This window comes from Salmo salar, chromosome 06 (genome assembly GCF_965601325.2).
Source record: "Salmo salar chromosome 06, fSalSal1, whole genome shotgun sequence".
Lineage (NCBI taxonomy): Eukaryota > Metazoa > Chordata > Actinopteri > Salmoniformes > Salmonidae > Salmo > Salmo salar.
Genome location: NC_138296.1, coordinates 81,016,885 through 81,025,000, shown reverse-complemented (window position 1 = coordinate 81,025,000; position 8,116 = coordinate 81,016,885). Strand labels below are relative to the sequence as shown.

The 8,116-nt window shown below is 42.5% G+C and overlaps 1 protein-coding gene across 1 annotated transcript in view; it reads right to left on the bottom strand.

Annotated features, from left to right (window-relative positions):
- Positions 1–7,915, bottom strand: part of sn25a (Synaptosomal-associated protein 25-A) — a 33,022-nt gene extending 25,107 nt beyond the window's left edge. The window contains 1 exon segment of the mRNA NM_001173949.1: positions 7,839–7,915. The gene's annotated coding sequence lies outside the window, so the exon portion shown is untranslated.
- Positions 7,916–8,116: the final 201 nt, after the last annotated feature.

The window sequence follows — 8,116 nt, the reverse complement described above, 5'->3', positions numbered from 1 at the left end:
GAGAACCTACTGTACCAGACACTAGAGCTGGGATATGATCTGTAGAGAACCTACTGTACCAGACACTAGAGCTGGGATATGATCTGTAGAGAGAACCTACTGTACCAGACACTAGAGCTGGGATATGATCTGTAGAGAACCTACTGTACCAGACACTGGAGATGGGATATGATCTGTAGAGAACCTACTGTACCAGACACTAGAGCTGGGATATGATCTGTAGAGAACCTACTGTACCAGACACTAGAGCTGGGATATGATCTGTAGAGAACCTACTGTACCAGACACTGGAGCTGGGATATGATCTGTAGAGAAAACCTACTGTACCAGACACTAGAGCTGGGATATGATCTGTAGAGAACCTACTGTACCAGACACTGGAGCTGGGATATGATCTGTAGAGAACCTACTGTACCAGACACTAGAGCTGGGATATGATCTGTAGAGAACCTACTGTACCAGACACTGAAGCAGGGATATGATCTGTAGAGAACCTACTGTACCAGACACTAGAGCTGGGAAAAGATCTGTAGAGAACCTACTGTACCAGACACTAGAGCTGGGATATGATCTGTAGAGAGAACCTACTGTACCAGACACTAGAGCTGGGATATGATCTGTAGAGAACCTACTGTACCAGACACTGGAGATGGGATATGATCTGTAGAGAACCTACTGTACCAGACACTAGAGATGGGATATGATCTGTAGAGAGAACCTACTGTACCAGACACTAGAGATGGGATATGATCTGTAGAGAACCTACTGTACCAGACACTAGAGCTGGGATATGATCTGTAGAGAACCTACTGTACCAGACACTGGAGATGGGATATGATCTGTAGAGAACCTACTCTACCAGACACTAGAGATGGGATATGATCTGTAGAGAGAACCTACTGTACCAGACACTAGAGCTGGGATATGATCTGTAGAGAACTTACTGTACCAGACACTAGAGATGGGATATGATCTGTAGAGTACCTACTATACCAGACACTTGAGCTGGGATATGATCTGTAGAGAACCTACTGTACCAGACACTAGAGCTGGGATATGATCTGTAGAGAGAACCTACTGTACCAGACACTAGAGATGGGATATGATCTGTAGAGAACCTACTCTACCAGACACTAGAGCTGGGTGATATGGACAAAAATCCATTTGAAGATAAATTGACTGAATCAACACCATAATGATAAATAGTTTATAACAATGTCCACCAGTTTTCTATATTACCCTTCAAACTACTACTGCTAGTTTGAATGTCGTAGCTATCAATTGTCCAAACAATCACTCATATTAGCAAACTTCATTTTAAACTTCACATTTCTCTAGTATAGGCTGCTTATCATAATGAACGATATCAGCTAAATGTCTACAATAAGTGGTCGGTTTGGTCGGTGTCGATCATTTTCAGTTTATTGTCCCAGCCCTACGAGACGGGTGGGCAGCCTGTTTTGAATTAAAAGCATGACCTTCCAGTTTTTAATGGACTGAGACGATAAAATTGTGTCGAGATCCAAAGGCACTCCGAAACCTGCAGCAGATGCTTTTTTTATGTTGTGATATTTGATGGAATTGAATCGCAAGGGGCACATTGAAGCACCCAATCCCCATCCCTGAACGGAACATGCAGATACAATTACAGATGGTTTACTGATGCTGTGGTAATAGATAATCAAAGTGTTTTGTCTTAATCAATATTGATTTGTTTCATTATCCCCTTAATCATGTTTTTTTCTCTGGAATGTGTTTGTACTGTAGCACAGCCTATTCAGATTCCTACCCCACAATGCTCCATTCAAACACGTTGATGTTTCAATTCCATAGATGTTCCGACTCCGTGAACTCATTCATGGCTTATATTTGACTGATTTATGGCAATTTTCCCCACATAATTTATCTGTGTCCCAAATGGATAGGCTGTCATCTGGGACACATTGAATTATGTGGGGAAAATTGCCATGAATCAGTCAAATAAGCCCCAAAATGTAATTTCTCAGTTGTCCAGCGACAGCAGCCTCAGTAGCCAAGAAGTGGCAGCATTAGAGGCTGTTAAATATTTGAGGAGTCATAAAGACAAAGACATTAAAAAGCAATTAGTGGGCCCCCGGGCCAAGAAACACATTCTGACAAGACCCTCACTCACAATATCTAATAATAATGGCTATGTCTGAATGACACCGTATTATTCCCTAGTGCACTCATTGAATTACATACAGGATCTCTAAGAGTGTACTGCTATTCTTCTTCTCTTCCTCTTCTTCTTCTGTCCAATCCCTCATGATTATCTTTACATTTGGTTAAATATTAACATTAATAAGTGTTAATACATGTAATAAGCATGTTCTAACCTACTATTAATTACATGTTACTAGTAGCAAGCAAAAGAGAGAGATGTGCATAATCCACTATGAAAAAGACTTCAGACGGAGAGAAAAATAAGTAATTATGAGTGTAAATCCAGTCAAGACAAATATGCATTGAGCTGATTGGCCAGGCAGGAAATTGAAGCATGTTACCTACAATTGTCCCTAATTGATATTCTCTATATTCCCATGATGCTTTAGCTCAGTGAACCAACATCTGCATTATTATCATATTACGGCTATACGAAGAACACACACACACACACACAGATTAGATCAAATCAAAATCTCTCAGGCAAATCAAATGTGTGTGTGCACGCACATGCATCAGTGCAGGCGAGAGAAAGAGAAAGAGAGAAAGAGATAGAGAGAGAGAGAGGAGAAAGATCCAATCCCAGGCAGTGATATAACAATAAAGCCAATGTATTGCATACAGACAGAGGGTCATTACTCATTCACTATGAATTCTGATCAGGCAGTTCTAGGTACAGTTTGTGCAAGCCAGAATAAAGTAAGTAGCCTTGGCTCACAACAGCAAGAGCCAATCTCCTGTTTCTATAGTGTGATGTACAAGTAACCCCCTGGACAGGATACTAGTCTATCACAGGGCCTTACCCCCAATCTATCTCCTTAATGCTGAGTGCCAAGCAGAAACACATAGGGTCCCATTATTATTATTTTCTACTGTCTTTTATATGACTTGCCTGGGGATCGAACCCCCAACCTTCAAATCTTAGGGCAGACAACTGAGTTGTTTACAAGCCAGAAAAACCCTGGCATAATCTACCAGAACCCCCATTGCCTGCACTGCAGCATCATAAATTACCCAGCCTCAGATTGACAAAGGTAGAGCAACAATATCACAACAGAGACTCGCCACGCTTCATTGGCTTCTGAATAGGATACAGTAATGGTGTTGAATGCAGCCCAGAGTCAACACAATACTAATGTGTATCTAGCCTATTGTCAGCCACCTGAGCTCACTATAGGATATGTAATGGTGAACGGCCCAAGCACATTCATGTTGACTAGACCAGATGACTTGGTTAACGTGGCTCACTGAAGAAGGGATTCGATGGTGATGTCCGTGCTTCAGTCCAGACCAGGGAGGTTTCAACCAATCGTATGACTCGTAACTCAACACAGAGGAATCCTTCCATCATACACCTGACTGGGAAGATGATATCTGTGGTCACAGCAACTTGCAGCACGAGACTTACTACTGTTGCAGTCTGCGTCATACCTTGTTACTGGCAGGCCTGCTCACACCATATGTCTTGTCATCACTGACCAATGTAATGTTTTAAAAACAGAGATAGTTTATGAGGTCTATGAAAACCAACAAATATTTTTTACAAAAGCTTTTATGATATATGTGCTGTGTGATTTGGAGAAGGTCCAACAACAAGAAGACAAACGATATTTACCAAGGATAATTCACCCTCATCAGATCTGGCCATCTATACTTGAAAGTAAACATTTAGTAGATGTACTACTGTACCTGCAGTGGATTAAATGTTTTGTTGCATTGTCATTGCAGTATAGATTAAAGGTACAATCTCTCTTCCTCTTCTCTCTCTCTTTCTCTCATTAATCCTTTCATTCGCCATTATCTTCTCTTTTCCATAATTCTGAGGACCATCAGCCCCTCCTCTGATTGGATCATGGGAAAAACCCCAGTAGCACCAGAGAAGAAGAGCTCAGATGGGAACAACCCCCAGAGTGACTCCAGCCTCTCTCACTATTATTACCAATGAATAATTGTTAGCAACCTGCTCTGTGGGGGTCCATGGGTTAGGTTTCTGGCTATATAAACACAATTTGATTGATTGAAAAGCTGAATAGTGCAATGCAGCTCAGTAAAGTACATTGAAAACCAACAACCACGTTGATGACGCTGACATTTGCAGGAAATATAACTATATGACTGTCAGCCAGATGGAATCATTAGTTGGAGCCTACATAACATGGAGCCTACATAACATGGAGCCTACATAACATGGAGCCTACATAACATGGAGCCTACATAACATGAAGCCTACATAACATGGAGCCTACATAACATGGAGCCTACATAACATGGAGCCTACATAACATGGAGCCTACATAACATGGAGCCTACATAACATGAAGCCTACATAACATTATACAACTATCTCAAAAACTGCAGCGCAAGGTGACATCATAGCTTCTCTGTTTCATCTTCACTATAAAGACGAGGGGGCTTTTGGGTATACAACATCTTCTAACAACTCCTTTGTCCCAGGGCTGATGCAGACTTGTTATCGAGAGATTCTCCCATCGATGTGTCCCAGCCATGTGTCATAGGCAGTGACGGAGGGAACGCGCCAACGTCCTCAATCTTCGGACATCGCCACAGCTTCCTCTGCTCTATTGCAGCAGCCATTTTGTCTTATTGTTTACTACACCAATTGTCTCAGGGAAAATGAGACTAACTCCCTTGTGGTAAAGAGTAGATGCCAAATCCTCTCCCCTCCCCCTCCTGTTCCACTACTGTCATCAGGTCAAAGGCAAGGTTAACTCTCTTGGTGAAACTGATGCTACTGGAGGCCTGTGTTATGTAGCGAAACAGAATACGCTGTACCTGACAGAAGCCTATACATACTCTGAAAAGCTTAAACATAGTGTTGGATTGAATCTTATCATGCGACATACTTTAATGTTTCCACGTATGTGTTAGATCTTATAGGTTTCTGAATTGATAATAGCCTACACAAAAATTGCCAGATTATGATATCAATACAGTCAATCCCCACACATATTTTGCAAATGGCACCATATTCCCTACATAGTGCACTACTTTTGACCCGAGCCCTATGGGCCCAGGCCAAAAGTAGTGCATTAAATATGGAATACTGTGCCCTTTGGGATGCAAAATACAGTACTTCCTGACAGAAAACCTAATCTACAGTCCTTTTCCAGGGCCATGAACCTAGAATAGCGTCCACTAGTCTCCGTTGGTCAGAACAGCACATTACTCAACATCAATACAGACCTCATTATGGAGATACCATCACACACAGTCCCCCTGACATCGACTATTTCGCTTGAAACTGAATGATATGATATTGTTAAAAAGCAGTCAAAATGCACGATTCTTTAGCTTCCTCAAGGCATACAGTACATCACAAATGCATGTCGAATTACAGTACAATACCATGTTTCTTTCAGTTGACAAGCATCATTATCAATCAGTAACAGTGAGGCATTTATTCGTTGGTATGTTTGGCAAAAAAAGGTGAATTAATTAATCCAAGACTGCAATCATATAGATTGTGATATAAGTTAAATGTTCTGAAATGATTCACTCCCAACGGACTTCTTGGCCAAATGTCCATTTCAGTATCACTTTTTAGGGGGACATTTGGTAATGTCGGCAGTCATTTACTGATATCTGGAGAGTATATGCTCAGAAAAAAATAGGGATAGCCGCATGCACCAATACGCACAATGCACAGTTCAGCAAGTCTTCAAAAACCATTGATTTCCGAGGCATTGGATTGATTCTATAGATTTCAGCTCGGTATACCAGACACACATAGCGAGAGAGAGAATGAGAGCAGCTATATAAATGAACAATAGGCTGTTCCGACAAACAATCAACCGCTACCGCTGGGTGATGGTATATGAGTCACCATTTACTCGTGGAAAAAGCCCTATGGTGCCGCCCACGCTCTGCAGTCAAACCGATGGAAGCCGCATGATGCGATATGGTAGGCTATAGCAGCCATGTCAACCGAAAGCATGCGTGCATGTCCTTTTATTTGTCAGCTCAACAAGGGGCCTCTCAACACTCCATTCAATGCTGAATTCCTCTCATATCTAACGGCCTGTTACTAGCTTCTCCATTTTGATATTCTCTCTCTCTCTCTTTCCTCGCTCTCTCTGTCTCTTTCTTTCTGTCTCTGTCTTTCCCTCTGACGTTATGGCACAAGAGACTGAAAACTCTCAGGTAGAGCAATGGGGAGATGCGACGGTGGTCCAACATCACGTAGTGCTGAAATCTAAAAAGGGTATTTCCAAGTGCGACCTGCGAAGAAGAGCACGTAGAGGAGCACGTGACCTAAATAACTAATTTGCCGCAAACCTTAAAGGTCTGGTCAGCAATCAACAACGTTCCATTAAGCCATGATGGAGAGAAGACCATTTAAATGCACATACATCATAACAGATTTGGTGTCAATTTCACCACATGCTTCGTGCTTGACAAGTCGACGATCTAGGGCAGTGGTTAAATACGTATAGGATGGTGTGGATGGATGGGGGCTATAGGATGTCATAGTGCGGATTTCACCGTCCTCCCCCGCTCTTCTCGCCTCGAGCCCCCGCCCATCATCTAGCACCGGGAAGACACAGACTGTAATTACCGATGCCTCGTCACCTAAATGGCATGGCAGGGATGTGGCCATTTTGACGCAACAAACTGAGTAGGCTACAGCCAGCGAGCACGGACGGACGTACATATATAGTGGCATATTCATGAAGATTGTCGGTCGTGTCTCCCCTGTTTACCCCCCTCCCCTCCCTCCTCCCATCGACACACTCTGGCGCAGTTTACTATAATGACATTCCCTAAATCAATTGAGGACCCCTTCTTTCACCCCTTTGGGATGTTTCTCCCCAACTGTATTTTTAACGCACATGAAGCTCTAAATCTGCACTAAATCACCCACACTTTTGATTTGATAGACTTACTATCATTCACGATTCCACTGCGGCATCAGCAGTGGGCTGTTGCCTACCCATATTTGAGAAGCGGTCGTAAAATACCATCCTCTTAAGCTTCACTCGCGGGAGTGATAAACCAGCTCTGCGCAAAATCCCCAAAATCTTCTAAATATACACACGTTTCAAAGCATGCTGGTGCAAAACACAACAAGTCATATCTAATACGTTCTGAATATCTAATAAAGCAGAATGTGTATTTGTTTAATTTCTTGTGCGTGTTCGTCTGTTTATTTTCTGAGAGAGTTTGAGAGCAAGAGAGACAACAGCGCAGCCGAGCCCCAGCTGTCATTGTCCAAGGTGCTGAAACGCAGAAAACGCCCACACCTTACGCATTAGCACATACAGCATCAGCATCCTTCAATTTCAGAAAATCGACTGCTCGTGGAGATTTACACGCACAGCACAAGGTTCATGTAATTAGAAAGAGGCAAACCCCGGGATGCCTTTCTCTAATAACAATACACATAGCCTATAATTGATATATTTCAAAATCAGGCATGCGAATTAAACAAAAAGTCAACGAATAAACCTTTATTAATCAAGTCCTACCGTCATGCCGGGTTTATCAAAACATATCCTCCGATGCTCTCAATCGAAAACGGCTTCACAATTCAAAACCGAGTACTTCATTTTGTACTGAAAATATTTTGGTGAAAACCCCCGAAAATAAAACATTTGCGTTATAATAGAATAGATAAATCTAAAGTGTTCTCCTACCTGTGCCGTGGTTGGTGGCTTGCAGTCAGCAGGAGGAAATGTCTGAGTATTTCAACAACGAACCGATATCACTCCCGTTCTGTATGGACTGGATTGCTGCAAAGGCACTGCGCGTGGTTGATACCTCCTGAGTTCTTCAATGGAACGCAGCAGCTCTGCCCTAGTCAAAGATGGCAGTCGCTTTTGACGTCAGCAGCTTTTAATAGATAGGCCTATCTGTCAAAAAGAGAGGCACTTCTGCAAGCTTGGTAATGGGCAGCTGCATGCGCACCGGTAAC